This window comes from Coenobita brevimanus, chromosome 97 (genome assembly GCF_032717465.1).
Source record: "Coenobita brevimanus isolate Jiangsu-jjx chromosome 97, ASM3271746v2, whole genome shotgun sequence".
NCBI lineage: Eukaryota > Metazoa > Arthropoda > Malacostraca > Decapoda > Coenobitidae > Coenobita > Coenobita brevimanus.
This window is the reverse complement of record NC_137050.1, coordinates 20,768,090-20,785,502: the sequence shown is the minus strand read 5'-3', so window position 1 is coordinate 20,785,502 and position 17,413 is coordinate 20,768,090. Positions and strand designations below refer to the sequence as shown.

Below are 17,413 nucleotides of genomic sequence, written 5' to 3'. Positions count from 1 at the left end.
TCTGCACCACATCAACTTTTCATTTCCACAGCTTAAAAAAATTCTCACACACGAAGACGGGCACAGCGAAAATTGAGTAAAGGAGGGAGATGAGGCGCAGAAAAAGCCATTAGGGAGACAAAAGGATGTGTAATTGCTTGCTTGGAGAAACTCTGCTTGCGCCTCCAGTGCTTCTTATCATTGTTGCTGCTATTGTTCTGGTGTTTTTGTTGTCTCGCCACCAAGTTATGGCACCGGTCTCGCTTGCTGCGGAAAGACGTATTTTGTGTGGTAGAATCTTTTTGATGGTATATTGTTTGGGTAGAAAAGGGAGGTCGTTTTTTATCACAGCTATCATATGAGCCTTTTCTTTCCTTATCATCATCATTATTATCATCATCGAACGTTATGTAATTACTGTCATCTGCACGAGCCTCTTCAATGATCATCATCAGTCCAGTACAAGACAACGGCATCTTCTAAATTTCTCCACCCTGATCTATTGCTCGTACATCTATTCCATTACAGTCCTATATATCTACGGATTTTCTCCCTCCATCTTCTTCTCTGCCTGGATCTTCCTTCACTCCATCTTTGAGCTGTTATGTTTTTACCTCGTCTGTCGATCCGTTTCCTAAGAATAACGTGACCTGCGGATGCCCATGGCTGATTTTTAACTCCTGTTGTAGTTTATGTTACTCGTATACGACCTTCTTCAGTTTATCTGTGAAACGTTTGACCGACAGATGTACTTTCACTTCGTCAGTTCCCATACCCACGAATATTCCACTATGAGAAATCTAATGTTGTCCGGTTCCATATTTCTGGCCTCTCCTCTTATTCCCATCTCTTCATTTTTTTTGTCTGCATTCAGAGCTTTATCCCTATACTTTCTCCCTTTTTTCCTTACCCATGTCTCTCCCCACTTCCCCACCTTCATTTAGCACTGTTTTTTTTCTCTCTGCTCTCTACCTAAGCCCCATATTTCCAACATTCCTCCTTCGGTGCTCTTTCTCTCTCCACTTCCCCACCTGTCTTGTTCACTACTCACTCTCTCTCTCTCTCTCTCTCTCTCTGTATTCCCCATCTAACTTCGCACTAACCGCTTTCCTCTTCCGCTTCCCTGTTTCCCTACTTCCTTACACCTTCACTGCTTTTTCCCAACTCCTCACCTATCTCCCTCACTCCCCATCTTCCTCTTCCATTTCTTTCTCTCTTCCCTCTCTACTTTTACATTCTTTACCCAGCACCTTACTCTTCTCTACTCATGTTTCTTCTTTACGCCTCCATCTCTTCTCACTCTCCTACCTTACTTCTCTTTGCCTCTGTTCTTCACCCATTCTCCACCATCCTCTGCCGATCCACTTTTTCCCACATCCCCACAGTGCTTCCTGGCTGCTCTTCCTTCCACCATTCCCCAACCTTCTTCCAAGTGTCTTCCTTCCCTCCATCCCTCCCACCTCTATCATCTTTCACCGCGATATTAAAGTAAGAGTTTCCTTCCTCTACGACTTTCAACTCTCTCTCTCTCTCTCTCTCTCTCTACTTTCTTCCTTATCTCCTTCCTGTGTTCTTTAATTACCCGCTCCTTCCTTTATTTTTTTTCTCTCTGTTGTCTTCCACATCTCCTTCCTGTATTTCAGTTCCTCTTCCGTTCCATTTTTCTTGCCTACTTTTATACTCTTTCTCTCTCTCTCTGTAACTTTCAGACTTTGTTATTGTAAGAACATGAAATTGCTATCTTCGTTCCTTCGCTATTTCTCACATCCAAGAAACCTAAAAATATATAAATCTATCCAGCTCGCACGAAAACAGGGACAGGCATTTACATTTTTGTGCACGTATTTTGGGTGTGCATTACTTTGTTGTTGAAGCAAATGTACAGTATATTTTTGTTCTCAGTACTTCGGTCCTTCTGTTTAATGTGGTGGTGTACGCTGAGTCTACAATTATGTACTCTTCATTCGTACTTCTGCTTGCCTAATCGACAGTTGATTTTTTGGTTGTGTCTGTGCTTCTGTGTCTCTGTGTCAGTGTCTCCTTGTTTGTCTGCTTTGTTTGGGCTGTAACTTTTGTATCCTTTAGCCTAGAGCCTCAACTTTGGCAGGTTAGTCGTATGTGACCACCCCTAAGTCAAGTTCAAATTCGAGGGTCAAGGGTCAAAAGCATACTGGTGTGAAAAGGAATCTACTGCACGCTAGCGGGTGTTTCTCGTACAACAGGTATTCTGGTATTCATTGCATTCTATCCTGTTGTTTATCCTGTGTGTGTGTGTGTGTGTGTGTGTGTGTGTGTGTGTGTGTGTGTGTGTGTGTGTGTGTGTGTGTGTGTGTGTGTGTGTGTGTGTGTGTGTGTGTGTGTGTGTGTGTGTGTGTGTGTGTGTGTGTGTGTGTGTGTGTGTGTGTGTGTGTGTGTGTGTGTGTGTGTGTGTGTGTGTGTGTGTGTGTGTGTGTGTGTGTGTGTGTGTGTGTGTGTGTGTGTGTGTGTGTGTGTGTGTGTGTGTGTGTTAGTTATTACTCATGAAATGCAAATGCTTTTATGTTACCGTTTAAGAAAACATTTACGATGCTTCGAGTCATTACACAAAATAAATCACCACCACTCCACCTGTACTCGTGAGAAACAAGAATTATTTATGATGATGATGATGATGATGATGATGATGATGATGATGATGATGATGATGATGATGATGATGACGGCACTTTTACTTTTATGAATTCCAAAGATATTATTTCCCACCATCTACAAGCAAGGAAAATACTATCAAATTCTAAGGTACCGGAAACAGAAGAAAACTACTGGCTAAATATAATGTCAATCTGTCATTACGTATTTTTCTCCATGGTATTAGCAATGTGGTCATGCTGCTGAAACTTCTCCCACTTACGACCTTTCTTTATCTGTGTCTGGATCCAACCTCAGGCTATTTTTAGTTAGGAAAGAGGAGGAGGAGGAGGAGGAGGAGGAGGAGGAGGAGGAGGAGGAGGAGGAGGAGGAGGAGGAGGAGGAGGACGACGACGACGACGACGACGACGACGACGACAATATTAGTAATCTGCACCTCTAGCAATGAGAAACATGAGACAATCACAAAAGGCGTAATGACTGCCTTCTGAATGTCTGAAGTAGCTTATTACGATATTTTTACCCGAATTTCCAAAGGCTTACGTAATATCTATCAAAGTAAGTATGTAATTTTTTTTTTTTTTTTTTTATGCGAGGAAGAAGGAACCAAAGCCCATGAGCCCGCAGTAACAGTTCCCTCAAAGACAAAAACAAAATACAATAGAGAGCCAAATTCAAGATCCGACTGTTCTGATAGAAAGAATAACTGCTTTCATCGAAGCTAGACATTTTGCTGGAACAACTGACTTCGTTGAAACATATCACCAGTATAAGAAAATTAACCAATCTGCGCCCACTGTCCTCAGTATAGGACGGAACTGGGCATTTCAGAAGTTGATAAAGAAGGGATATCCGGGGTAGGGACCTATGAGCATAGCGACTATGAGCCGACAGGCGGAGGGCAGTACGCTTAGTACCCTTTCGGCACAATCACGCACACAGGAACCGTGGAAGATAATGGGTTAATAGTTCACGCTCTCATATAATGCTCAGGTTTCTAGGACTCACTCTCAGCTGAATCAAAACTTGCGGTGATGCTTAAACAATTACTAAAATTGTCCTAACCATGCCAGAGTTAATGGAGAAAATAACCATATTTCTTTGCTATAACTTACTCAGCTGAATAAAATCTTCTGGAATAAAGTACTTGATCTCTCCCGATCATGAAAGTTAAATGATGTTTCGTAATATTTAGTTGCATAATAAACCACAATGAACTTTGGCAAATAACTGCGTGATTATGAATTTGTGTTTACCCCCCCCTTTCTCTCTCTCTCTCTCTCTCTCTCTCTGTCACAAAGATAAACTTCCATGATGAATGAAGACGCTGCTGATTTCGTGAGTCCCTGCAAAACCTACACATTTACTTATTTATAATGGTGCAAAGTTGGCGTGATAAAGAAACTGGCGAGGGATCAGGGGCGGGCTGCCAACACAAGGTGAACAAAGCTGGTGAAATATTAAGCTGTTCCCCGTTAAGTCCCACGCAAAGGAGCTTACGTCTGCCTGTTTTTTCCTGCATATTTGTCTGTGACCATGAATTTATATATTTTTAACATTTATCTACATCTATCCATCTATCTACCTACCTACATATCTATATTTATATCTGAGTACTTACCTATTTACCTATATATGCATCTATCTATCTTTTTATCTGTCTACTTATCTGTCTACTGCTCCTCGCATTGTACTGTACTGTGATGTTTGCATAGGAGACCTGACTCCATAAAAATCTACTTCAAGATATCTACCTACTGATCTATCTCCTTACAAAAGTTACCAACCTATGTACAGAATCTTTTATTTATCTACTTTCCAGCTACCACAATTAATGAGCAGCTGCAAAGAAAAACCTGACTGAAAGGACAATAAGCTGAACTTCTGCAGTGCGATGAGTTTTTTATTACATTCTATTCTTTATGCTGTGGACTTACTTTCCCCTTCAGATCGGAGAAAAACCTCTCATCGTAAACAGGAAGATGGTGTTTGTGGCAGCCTTTCATTTCTACGGGTCTCTTCCACGATGTATAAAATCGCATAAAGATTACTATAACGTGGTTAAGGTCATCGTACATTATTTGACTAATACCCTTACATTTTTATAACATTTTTTTTTTCTAAATGCTGATCAAAGAAACCTTGATGGACTCTGAAAGAACAATAATGGCCCCCAGTCCCGTGCAGCCCTTAAATGGGCAGGGGGTGCTAAGAATCTCACGGTTGCCTCAATTACAATCTAATTCCTTTGTCAATGCAAAAAATACAATTAAAATTGGTAATTGGAATGTAAGAACGCTAAATCATGACGGTAAAATCGATGAGTTAGTGAAGTTTTTTCAAAATTACGGACTTGATATTTGTGCTATGACAGAAACTAGATTAACTGGAGTCGATAAGTTGGATTTGGAGGATGGTATACGTTTATTGATATCTGGTCGACAGGACGGAATGCATTATCAGGGAGTAGGATTGTTGCTGGGTTGTAAGGCAAATAAGGCTTTATGTGAGTGGGATCCTATAGATGAGCGATTGTTATACGCACGGTTTAAATCAAATCATGGCAACATCAGTCTGTTTGTGTGTTATGCACCTACTAATGATGCACTCGATGAAAGGAAAGACACATTTTATGAAAAGTTGCAAGAAGGAGTAGGAAGGGTACCTAGACATGATGTTTTGATCTGCGTTGGAGACTTTAATGCAGTAATGGGCTGTTCAAATGAGGGATTTGAGGCATGTATGGGTAAGATGGGAGTTGGTAGTTGGATGAGTGAAAACGGAGTGAGGTTTGGAAGCTTCTGTCTAGCAAATGACTTAGTCATCGGGGGCACACTCTTTCAGCATTGCAATATACACAAGACAACTTGGGTGTCGCCGTGTGGAAAATATAAAAATCAGATTGATCACATCGCTATCAGTAGGAGGCATAGAGGTTCTCTGCTAGATGTTCATGTTAAACGGGGAGCGGATATTGGTAGTGACCATCAACTCAGCATTGCAAAAATAAGGTTTAAACTTAAAAATCAGAAGAAGGAAAAATCAGGTGTTGGTAGATACGATATTGTTAAGCTTAGAAGGGAAGGAGAAGAAAAGGAGGAATTCAGATTAGAATGCAGAAATAGGTTTTTGGTGTTGGAAACGTTGGAAGAGGGGAAGAGAAGTGTAGATGAGATGTGGGAGGATGTGAACAAAGTTTTGCATGAGACTGCTGAATGTACGATTGGAAGGAGACATAGATTCAGGAGAAAGAAATGGATATCGGAGGAAACGTGGGATATGATAAAAAAGAGAGGTGAGGCTAAATTGAGGAGTGAGATGCAATGCGTTGATGAACGAGAGTTTGAATTAGCAAGAGCTGCGTACTGGAGTTTGAATTCAGAAGTAAGAAGGTTAGCTAGGAGAGATAAAAGAAGATGTGTGGATGAAAAGGTTGCAGAGACTGAAATCTTAATAAACAAAAATGATGGATAGAGTCAAAGAATAGCATATGAATCGATTAGAGAACTGAGTGGTAACGCAGGTAAACGCAAGGAAATACCAGTTAGAGACAGGGAAGGAAATTTATTGACCAAAGATGGAGATATTAAAAACAGATGGAAAGAGCATTTTGAGACAGTTCTTAATAGACCAATACCACCAGAAGAGGATATACCGTCTGCTCAGGAAGATTTAAATATAGAAACAGGAGAGTTGAGGCTTGCAGAAGTGGAGAAAGCAGTAAAACAGTTAAAGAATAATAAGGCACCAGGGGAGGATGGTTTATTTCCAGAAATGTTTAAAGTGGAGGGGGATAGATTAATAATGATCTTGACCAAGCTATTCAATAAGATATGGGTGACGGGGTTACTACCGTCAGTTTGGAAGAATGGTGTAATTGTTAAAGTTCCGAAGAAGGGAGACCTGAGTGAATGTGGTAATTGGAGGGGAATCTCTTTGTCACCGATAGCTTTGAAAGTTTTCAGTAGAGTGTTGTTAAATAGGTTGGAGCCGGTGGTTAAGGGTATTCTGAGGGATGAACAGGCTGGTTTTAGAAAGGGACGTGGTTGCAATGATCAGATCTTTATAGTTAGGCATTTGATGCAGTAAGTTAATGAAATGAGAGTACCGTTAAGTCTTTGTTTTGTTGATTTTGAAAAGGCTTTTGATAGTGTTTCGAGAGAGACTATGGGGAAGATCATGAGACATCATGGAATACCAGAGGAGTTTGTGAGGGTCATTATGAACATGCATGAGGACACATTTTGTAAAGTGATGGTTGATGGTTGTCTGAGTGATTCGTTTGAAGTCAAGTCCGGAGTAATTCAAGGTGGTGTTCTATCGCCTTTACTATTTATATTGGTCATTGATTACATTATGAAACGCGTTGGAACAGAAACCGGTGCAGGTATACTTTGGGGAGAGAACAGGAAACTTTTGGATTTAGATTATGCAGATGACATAGTTTTGATTTGTGATGGGCCAGAAGAGATGCAGAGAGTGTTGGACTGTTTGGTGAGTGAAGGTCGCAAGGTGGGTTTGGTTATTAATTGTGGAAAAACTGAAATAATCAATATGAATATGGAAAATGCGCAGGAATGTGTAATTGGAGGTATGGTTGTAAAGCAAGTTGATAGGTTTAAATATTTAGGTACTTATTTAGCCAAGGATGGTTCTTTGAACTTTGAATTCGAGGAAAGGTTAAAGAAGGCTAATCAGGCAATGGGAATGCTTGAAAATATCTGGAATAATAACAATTTCTCTGTGCATACAAAAATCAAACTTTATAAGGTAATGGTTAGGAGTATCTTAATTTATGGACACGAGTCTTGGTACAGCACAGTGACTATGGAAAATAAATTCTTGGTGTTTGAAAATAAAGCACTTAGAAGAATATTAGGAGTTAAGTGGTGGGAAAGGATACCAAATAGTAGAATTAGAGAAATAACGGGAGTGTAGCCGATCGATGAATATGTTAGATTCTCACGATGGAAGTGGCTAGGACATGTGTATAGGAGACAAGGAATAGTGCGAGGTACACCAGGGTGGGTGGCACTTGGTAGGAGAGGTAGAGGAAGGCCAAAAGAGACGTGGATGAGGACAATGAGACAGGAAGCTGGAGATGAGTGTTGGGGAGATCTTGAGGAGTTAGCACAAGATAGGATGTGGTGGTGTGAGTTCATCGAGGCCCTATGCATCCCCGAGGGTGCCACAGGAAATGATTGATTGATTGATTGATCATCTCTTTAAACTACCGAGATGTGTGACAACAACAACAACGACGACGACGACGACGACGATAACAATAACCATGATGATGATGATGATGATGATGATGATGATGATGATGATGAAGATGCCAATCAAGGTAAAAAGAAAATGAGAGGTAGGTTCACTGTCCCCGTCTCACGCAGAGAGTGTGACGTCAAGGATAATAAGAAAGAGAGAGAATGGGAGCGTGAATGAAAACGAATGTAATGGCATACCAATGTACACTGACGATTTCCGAATCAATTGGTAGGTGTTTGGTGTTGTCATACTCTCAACCAGTGATCTCTGTCAATATTTTCAGTTGTTTTTCTCATAATCAGCTAGCTTACAGGCGCCTGTGACGTCGGATTTGTGTCTGTATGACCCTGTATACAACATTCCTGTATTCTCTGAAAACAGATAGTTCTTCTTGAAGACATATTCTATAATATCTCGGAAACATATTATTAACCTTTTCATTGCTCTGCATGCTGTTAAGGATGCAAATAAAAGTAATCCATATAGGCCAGGGAGCTCATCACAGGGCAGGTAGGTGTGTCTAGCCTGACTACCAAGTGGAGACCCTCAGTCTGGATTATCTGTGACGTCATGCACAGACCGAAACGCGTTTTTGCTTCCCGCCCCCCCCCCCTTCCGTGTGAAACTACCTTATATTCTCTTTACCTTGATGCCAACAATAAAGGTGACTGAATTAAAAACAACGATGAAGGCACCGATAATGATGAACATAATGGTGAATACGACGACAATAGAAGAAAAATAATATTGAAATTTAAAGTGATTAAATAAAAAACAGACGAAGACGACGCCGACGACAACTATGACGAAAACATAATAACGAAGACGACGAAAAGTGTAACTCGGGCACAAACAATTATTAAAGGTTAAGACTTAGAAGTGCTGGAAAAAGTTCAAATGGTATTAATTAAACCTACATGTTGAAAGGTGTTTACTCGCAGGGGACAAAAGAGGGTTCACGCCGTGCTCGAGCTTCTGACCAGTATCATTAAAAAAAAAAAAAAAAATCTGTACGTGGGTCTCATTTCCACCAACAAAGATTATGGTACGTGTCTCTTTTGCAACCAGGCCAGTTCCATTTCACGGCCGGCCTGTATCACTTACAGCCTGATGCGGCAAAACAGCTCATTTTTAAGCCTTGAGGCAAAAAAGGCGAATGAGACTGTCATTTAACTCACATGACTCAGAACAAAAAGAGGAAAGCATGCCGGAACAACTTTGGACTTTCAGACTTTACCAAAAAAAATAATAATTACTCTTTTTCCACATCTGTGAGGCTGTAATATTAACTAAATGAATAAAGGGATCTTCATGTTAGTAAATCTTACGGACCTCCAAGTATTCTTTCCGTTTCCTTTTTTTTTTTTTTTTTATAATAAATGATTCCTTGAACACGGGACATTTTGAAAAACCTCACAAAAATAACCATACCGGAATATGTTGTGGCCTTTCTGTATATATATATATATATATATATATATATATATATATATATATATATATATATATATATATATATATATATATATATATATATATATATAAGGTACTCAGGATCTTTCTAGAAGTTATCACTCACATACACGTCCCATTTTCCCTAGCATTACTGTACATTCCCTCTGCCACCCCCCACCCCCCCTTTTTTTTTCTTTCCAACTCCGGCTCACGAATCCTAAGCAAAATATGTCTGTTTTACAGCAGTTCTCCCTCATATATACACCTTTTTTTTTCCTCCTTTTTTTTCTAAGCATTTCTTACCTGTACAGCCTTAAGCAGTCAGTATTCCTTCCTTTTTTGCCCTTTCTCATTCTACATTAGCAGAAATTCAGTGCAACACGCATTTTTTCGCGACTTCTGATCCATATTACTGAGTACGGTGTTCAAAATTCTTCCATCTGTGCACTTCCTGTATCCATGTTTGGGGATCCCCCCTCACTCCATCCCTACGTAAAAACAAGTCAGGATAATGATAAGGACAATAACGGTGATGACGATGACAAGACTCCAGCCACCTAAGTGTTCTTCCATTTCGCAACCTCTCTCTCTCTCTCTCTCTCTCTCACACACACACACACAAACACACACACTCACTCTCTCTCTCTCTCTCTCTCTCTCAGAATATAAAAAATCCCGCACATTTTATCAGCTTAAGACTGGCTCCCCACTCCACTCAATTTCCTTTAACACTGCTCACTTCTTTAATGAGTATGTTTGCTTGTTTATCTTTTTTTTTATTCACAGCATGAAACGTTCTTGCTTACATGCACATTTCTCTTGCTTTCCTATTTACAAGCACTCAAGAGACTTTCATCCTTTACTTTTTCAAAATTGAGAATTTTAAATCATACGCAACACAGGGAAACTAACAATAGGTCCCTCATATACACATCTAATTTTCTTCTCACAACTACGACCCCCAGCTTCACCTCCGGCTGTTTAGCTCTTCCTATTGTTTTTCTTTCAGTTTCCATAGGTTATCTTATTTTCTTTTTCACAATACCTTAAGTCAGATACAGCAAAATCTTAAACACATATTTTCATTAGCATTTACAAGTCCACCCTCTCCCTAGGTGACGTTACTGTTCCTCAGTTTTTTTTTTTTTAAGTTATATTTTTTCTTGTTGACAGCATCACCTATGTTACACTGCGCTCACAGTACTTCCTCTAAAAAATTTTGGCTTTTATTCATTCATTTATTTAATTTTTAGCATTTACAAGTCACGCACAACAGCTTTTATTAGTTCCATTTACATTCGCCACCATCTTTTTACCCTTATTGACTGCATCGTAAATGCAATAATGAACATCGTAACGACTCTCCATCACATACAGTACACACTAAAATCCACATTTGCGAGCCCACAAAGGCTGTAGTTATTGTTGCTTTTGTTTAATCTGCTTTAATGTTTCCTATTCTCTTATTTGCAGGAGCATAAAATATTAAAAACGCAAAAATTCTAATAAAAATACTAGTTCTCAGACACCGACAAATTTCTTTAGCATTCTCTTCCCCTCCTCAACAACCTGACTTTCTCTTTGCTCTTCACTTCGTCTTCCTTCTCTTCTCTTGCTCCCAATATCAATAAATGCAATAATGAACATCGTAACAACTCTCCATCACATACAGTACACACTAAAATCCACATTTGCGAGCCCACAAAGGCTGTAGTTATTGTTGCTTTTGTTTAATCTGCTTTAATGTTTCCTATTCTCTTATTTGCAGGAGCATAAAATATTAAAAACGCAAAAATTCTAATAAAAATACTAGTTCTCAGACACCGACAAATTTCTTTAGCATTCTCTTCCCCTCCTCAACAACCTGACTTTCTCTTTGCTCTTCACTTCGTCTTCCTTCTCTTCTCTTGCTCCCAATATCAAATTCTACAAAGCGAAAATCATTTTACAATAGTTCACCTTTAAACATAAACTCGGATTTGCGTTCTTAACATTTTCACGTGCTTTTATATATTCACAGCATCAAAAAATGTTAATGACATAAATTTTTTAAGAGCAGCACTCCCTCACATACTCGGAAGTATCCCCTATTTGTACTTAGCATTTACATCACCTATACCGCTCCATCATGCCTTCCTTTCTACCTAATCTGTGCTTCCTATTTTCTTACTTCTTTCTCCCCTATTTTCGCCTTTCAGTCTCCCTTCCTGCTTCTTTTCATGCCTCGCATACTAAATATTCGGTTTCCACTTCCTGTTCCCTAACTTCCTCCCTTCTTGTCTGGCATTCTTGTCTCCCTTCACCTCTCCTTTTCCTCTTCCATTTTTTCCTCTAGTTGCCTCAGTCACTTCTCCTTTACCCTCTTTCCTTCCCTCCTTTCTTTTCATTCGTTCTTTCTTCCTTCCTTCCTTTCGAATCTCACATCCTGTTTACTCAGTCTACCTCTTTCTTCTTCTTCCTCTTCCTCCTCCTCCTCCTCCTCCTAGTCTTCAAATCCTGCCTTTCATATCACCAATCTTTAACTTTAACATGTATGCTCTCCTTAAATTTCTCTCTCTTCTCCTCTCTCCCGTTAATTCCTTCCTTCCTTCCTTCCTTCCTTTCTCCCTGTCCTTCCTTTCCCTCTGCCATCATCGGTTTATTTACACCTGTCTTTTCCCTCATCTTCCCACATTTCCGCCCCCTTTTCTCTTCTGTCTGTCCATTCTTCCTTTTCATGTTTTTCTTCTTTTCCTCCTCATCTCTTCTCCTTCTCCATATTCTTTCCCCCTCAATCTCTTGCTTCCCATAGAGCTTCTCTTACCTGTCCTCTCTCTCTCTCTCTCTCTCTCTCTCTCTCTCTCTCTCCAACTATTATTCCTCTCTCCATTTCCCCCTACTCCCTATTTCCAGCTTTTCTCTTTCCGTTTATCCTCCCTCCCTCCCTCCCTCCCTTCTTCCAATTCCTCATCCACTCCCTCCTTCCACCTGTTCTCTCCCTCTCTCCAAGCATTCCCTTCCACTCCTCTCCCCTTTCCTCTTAGTCTACCTCTCTCCCCCATCGCTGTGAGTCATCTACCCTCCCTCTTTGCCTCCTTCCCTCTCCCTCTCCATTCCTCCCGTACAATTTCTCTCCCCCTGCCTCCCTGTCTCCCAGGTACCCATCCATGCATTTATCCCTCCATTCAAACCATCCACCCCATCTCCTTTCCTCCCTCTCTCCCTCCTTCTCACCCAGTTCCCCTTCCTCCTTCCTTCTCTCTCTCAAGCCCCCATTTCTCATTCCCTCTCTGTCTCCCTCCTTCTCACCCAGTCCCCCTTCCTGCTTCCCCCCACCCTCCCTCTCTCTCTCAAGCATCCCTCCATTCAGTGCTTCTCCCCGTAACTCACTCCTTCCCTCCCTATCCCTCTGACCTCTTTCTTCCTCCCTAAATGCCTTACTCTCTCTCCCTCGCTCCCCTCGCCCAGTTCCCCTTCCTCTTTCCTTCCCTCCCTCATTCCTTCCATCCAATGCCTCCCCACCTTTCCCCTCCTCTCTCGCTCTCCTTCCATCCAATGCCTCTCCACCTTCCCCTACTCTCTCCCTCTCCTTCCATCCAATGCCTCTCCACCTTCCCCTCCTCTCTCCCTCTCCTTCCATCCAATGTCTCTCCACCTTCCCCTACTCTCTCCCTCTCCTTCCATCCAATGCCTCTTCACCTTTCCCCTCCTCTCCCCCTCTCCTTCCCTCCATCCCCCACCCATCCCACCACCACCAGGCCACGCCACATTAACCAGAGAAGCAAAAAAAAAGCACGACAAAAAAACGAAAAATAAAACAAGGGAACCAATTATCCGGACATCAAAAACCCGCCAGGCCAGAGCTACACCATGAGGGGGGCACAGGCGGGATGGGGAGGAGGGGGAGGGGAAAAAATGGTGAACAGCAAATGGTGGAAAACTAGAGTAATGGATTAGGAGGTGAGGAAGTGGGGAGGAGGAGGAGGAAGGGTGAGGGGGAAAGGGAGGAAGTGCGGGAGAGAATGAGGGTGGAAAGAATGAGAAGTGAATGAGAGAGAGAGAGAGAGAGACACACACACACACACACACACACACACACACACACACACACACACACACACACACACACACACACGACGAACTGATGATAAAAAACAGTTACCTGATTCACGTGTTTACCTCCTAATCTGGGCATTGAGGTGGGGGCAATTACTCTATTATCTGCTTGTTAGGCTAATTTCATGGACCCTCAGCTCACAAAACATCGCATTTTCGTGAATTTGAGAGGTTTCCCTGCATCTCTTCCAGCAATTATTTTTAACCATTACATTCTTATTACTCTTTCCTCTGTCATTTACTTATTTTATCTATTTATTTATTTACATGGACGTATTATGAATTCTGAATAAATGATACGTCAAAGATTTCACGTGTCAAAGGCGGAAATACTCTGGCAAAAGGAAGTGTTAACTCCTTGAATCTGGTGACGCAATTTTCAGTTTTTTCCCTAAGTGCCTGTTGAAGATTTTTATTCAACTCAAGACAGGCCTCCCATAGTGAAGACGTTCATGAACCCTATAATCAAATTCCTTCAGTTCGAACATCCTATTCTGAGCTGAATACAATCGTCTGGCTGAAGCAAGAATAGCCTAGAAAAACGTCGTCTGGTTGAAGGGATTAGAGGAGCCTTGAAGGACTTTTTCCCATGGCTTTATGAGTTTTTTTTGGCAACTCTACCTTACTGATTTATTATGCATTTTACACCTACATATTCACCCCAGTGTTATCAACCACTTCACTGCGATGACGTATTTATTTCATTCCTGGTACCTTCAGACGATTTTATCTGACATTTCAACCTGGAGGAGTTAAATATAGTACACAATAATACTCTCAATACACCTTGTCTCCCCTACATTAAACCGTCTAGAAGTACTACCAAAACACCAGAGAAGTCACTGTATTAAAGAGGTCAGTATCATGACGGCGTTATAGTTTGCCTACACAGAATATCAAAGGAAATTAATGTGCTATATGCAGAAACACAATGATTAAGAAGAGCTGTTAAGGGAGCCTCCTACACTGACGAGAATAAGGCCCTTAAATCACTCCTTACAATGATGTATTAGTTTATCCTGGCGGCATCTAGGCGTTTATATAGGACTTAGGTAAGGCTTCCCTGATTGGTGGGGATAATGAAGGCTGTAAATAACCGCTCCAGTTCGACAAGTCTCTCATAAGGCCAGCATAAAATATGTTATCAGACTGAAGAGATTATGGTGGTATTCTTACACGTGACACGGAGAATGCATAGTCAAACTCCGTAAGTCATTTGTAAAACCGATGATGGGAGTAAAGCGTTTTTCGACCATATCTCTCGCTGCTGAATATGACACGTAACGTAACATGCAAACTAACCACATCAGATGCTCACAACTTAAATAAATGATCTCCACATACTAGGGGCTTCCATACACATTCACTCTCACATCTGCAATTCCGTCAGCCTGAGGACGTACTTTTCCTTTCTTCACACCAAGAAACAGACGTCTGATGCAACTTACAAAAAATCTAGAGTTGAAAGGGTTCATGAAAACATCTAACTCCAGTTCAATGAGTCTTTTCTAAGCTGAGGAAAATCGTCTGAAAGCACCAATAATGATGTAAAAATATAAGTTACAGTAGTGAAGAGATTATAAATACGGCCCTTAGTCTCTCCCTCGCCACCTGTTTCCACTTACGACTACGTGGTCAGGATGGCTTAATTGCTCCAAAAAAGGATAAAAATGGTAGACGCGGGAGCTTCAGGGCCCTTCGGTTGACTCCCTTGGTGTGATGTGATGTCATGTTGCAGGATGATTATTTGTGGTGTGGTGAGGTGTGGTGTGGTGTGGCAAGTTGATTATGTGTGGTGTGATGAGAGTGGTGCTGTGTTGTGTTGTGCTTTGTGGTGTGGTGCGGTGCGGTGCGGTGTGGTGTGGTGTGGTGTGGTGTGGTGTGGCTGGTTAATTATGTGTGGTGTGGAGTGGCGTGGTTGGTTGATTGTGTGGTGGTGTGGTGTGGCTGGTTGAATATGTGTGGTGTGGTGTGGCTTCCTTAAAGTTTACAAGAGTGAAGCACCTCCCGTCAAAAATCGCTAGCGACAGACAGTCAGACTCGCCCCTTGAAATGCTCCCGTACCTAACACTCGTTCCTATATGCAAGCTAAAATATTACTGACCCCTTCAAGTACGATGACACTATTATCGTTTTTTTTGCCACTAGACACCATCATAAGGTTCTTGGAAGAGGTATCCCGTTGTTAAGGAGTCTGGAGCAATCTATAGTATCTTAACCCCTTGACAACATGAAGTTTCCCCTAAGCTTAACTGACTCATCCTCAGACGGCAAATATTTAATGGGAAAAAGATATCACACAGATGGGGTTCAAGCTCTATGTAAGTGGTTCTGTCTGTCACATGTCGCTCGACGTTTCTCTCGACCATCTCTCTCGGCACGGGATAAGCCTAAACAAACACTTGTCAGAAAAGTCTGGAAGGTACAAGCTAAGAACAAGCACGTAAGAAAATATGAAGAAAAGGAAATATGTTCTCCACCGGTCACTCATTTTTCTCTCTCTCTCTCTCTCTCTCTCTCTCTCAATGACCCACAAAAGAAGAGCAGTTTTATCCCACTGAGACACAGACATGCTTTAATGGCTATACACTGCAACTGAAGCGTAACTCCAGGTCAGGGAAAACCACTCCACCATCATACCGTCTTTTGCGCTCCACACTATCCCTCCCCACATTATTTCATTCAACTCAGGGTAAATTTTTAACTAGAAATGTTTGTTATATCCTTCATTAGCCCCTTCACTACTACTCTCCAAAGCAGAATGAAAATGTCTGGCAACATCTAGAATAAAATAAAATGACAATAAAATGACACGCTAGGGCAGGCAGGGATTAATTCAAGGTGAAGGTTTAATATGAAGGCTGTAAAGATGAAGGCAACACATCAGGATCAAACATTTGTGAGATAAAAAATAAATCTAAACCGGACAACAGTAATTAAAACAAGATCTCGCTGGATAAAACGCTGAGCTGATATACTGTCCAGTGTTCACAACGCACACTCTCTCATACACAGCTTTCTCCTATTATTATTATTATTATTATTATTAAATACTTTCAATATACTGTCATTAATCATTAGTTAACCTAATTAGCACTTTCAATGGTCAAACACTTAAGAATTTTATTACGCTATCGTTAGACAAATACACTCAATTAAGGAAAGATCCTCCCCATCATTAAGAGACAACAGGTAAACTTGTATGTATATGTATCACCACAGTCCTTACAGAATATAACAATGACGACAACTAACATAACATTACAACAAATTACATAATCACAAAACCTCCTCCTCCTCCTCCTCCTCCTCATCATCATCATCATCATCATCATCATCATCATCGTCATCATCACCCTTTTAAGCTAATAAAAATAGGCCGTAAAGTATTAAGAATCAGGACGACGAAAAATACAAAAGCAGTTGCCCTATTATCAGTCACAGCGAAAAACGGCAGCCAATATCTAAGCCTTCGATAATCCAATGAAATACGACAACACGGGATAAAGTTGATCCCTGTTGTAAAGCTGGCTCTCACTGCCACTTTTATTTCAATGTATAACTCTCTCTCTCTCTCTCTCTCTCTCTCTCTCTGGTGTGTGTGTGTGTGTGTGTGTGTGTGTGTGTGTGTGTGTGTGTGTGTGTGTGTGTGTGTGTGTGTGTGTGTGTGTGTGTGTGTGTGTGTGTGTGTGTGTGTGTGTGTGTGTGTGTGTGTGTGTGTGTGTGTGTGTGTGTGTGTGTGTGTGTGCGTGCGCGCGCGCGCGCGCGCTTAATCATAATTATTTCTAACCTTTCGAAGCTCTCTCTTCTTGTAATAAATATCTAAGGTACATAATACGCGTCTCGGATGGTTCGGTTATTTCCACAATGTATTCACCAGACCTTCAGGGTGGCACTCAATTCCCGACTGTTCCATAAATCAAAGACGGATATAATTTTTATTGTGTCCTACCCTGAGCTGTACAAGCGTCCAGTGGGGGCTGAAAAG

At 41.1% G+C, this 17,413-nt stretch overlaps 1 protein-coding gene across 1 annotated transcript in view; it reads right to left on the bottom strand.

The window, feature by feature from the left end:
• The window catches only part of LOC145413628 (putative neural-cadherin 2), a 276,011-nt gene that overhangs the window by 257,257 nt on the left and 1,341 nt on the right, over positions 1-17,413 (bottom strand). The gene's annotated exons all lie outside the window — the stretch shown is intronic.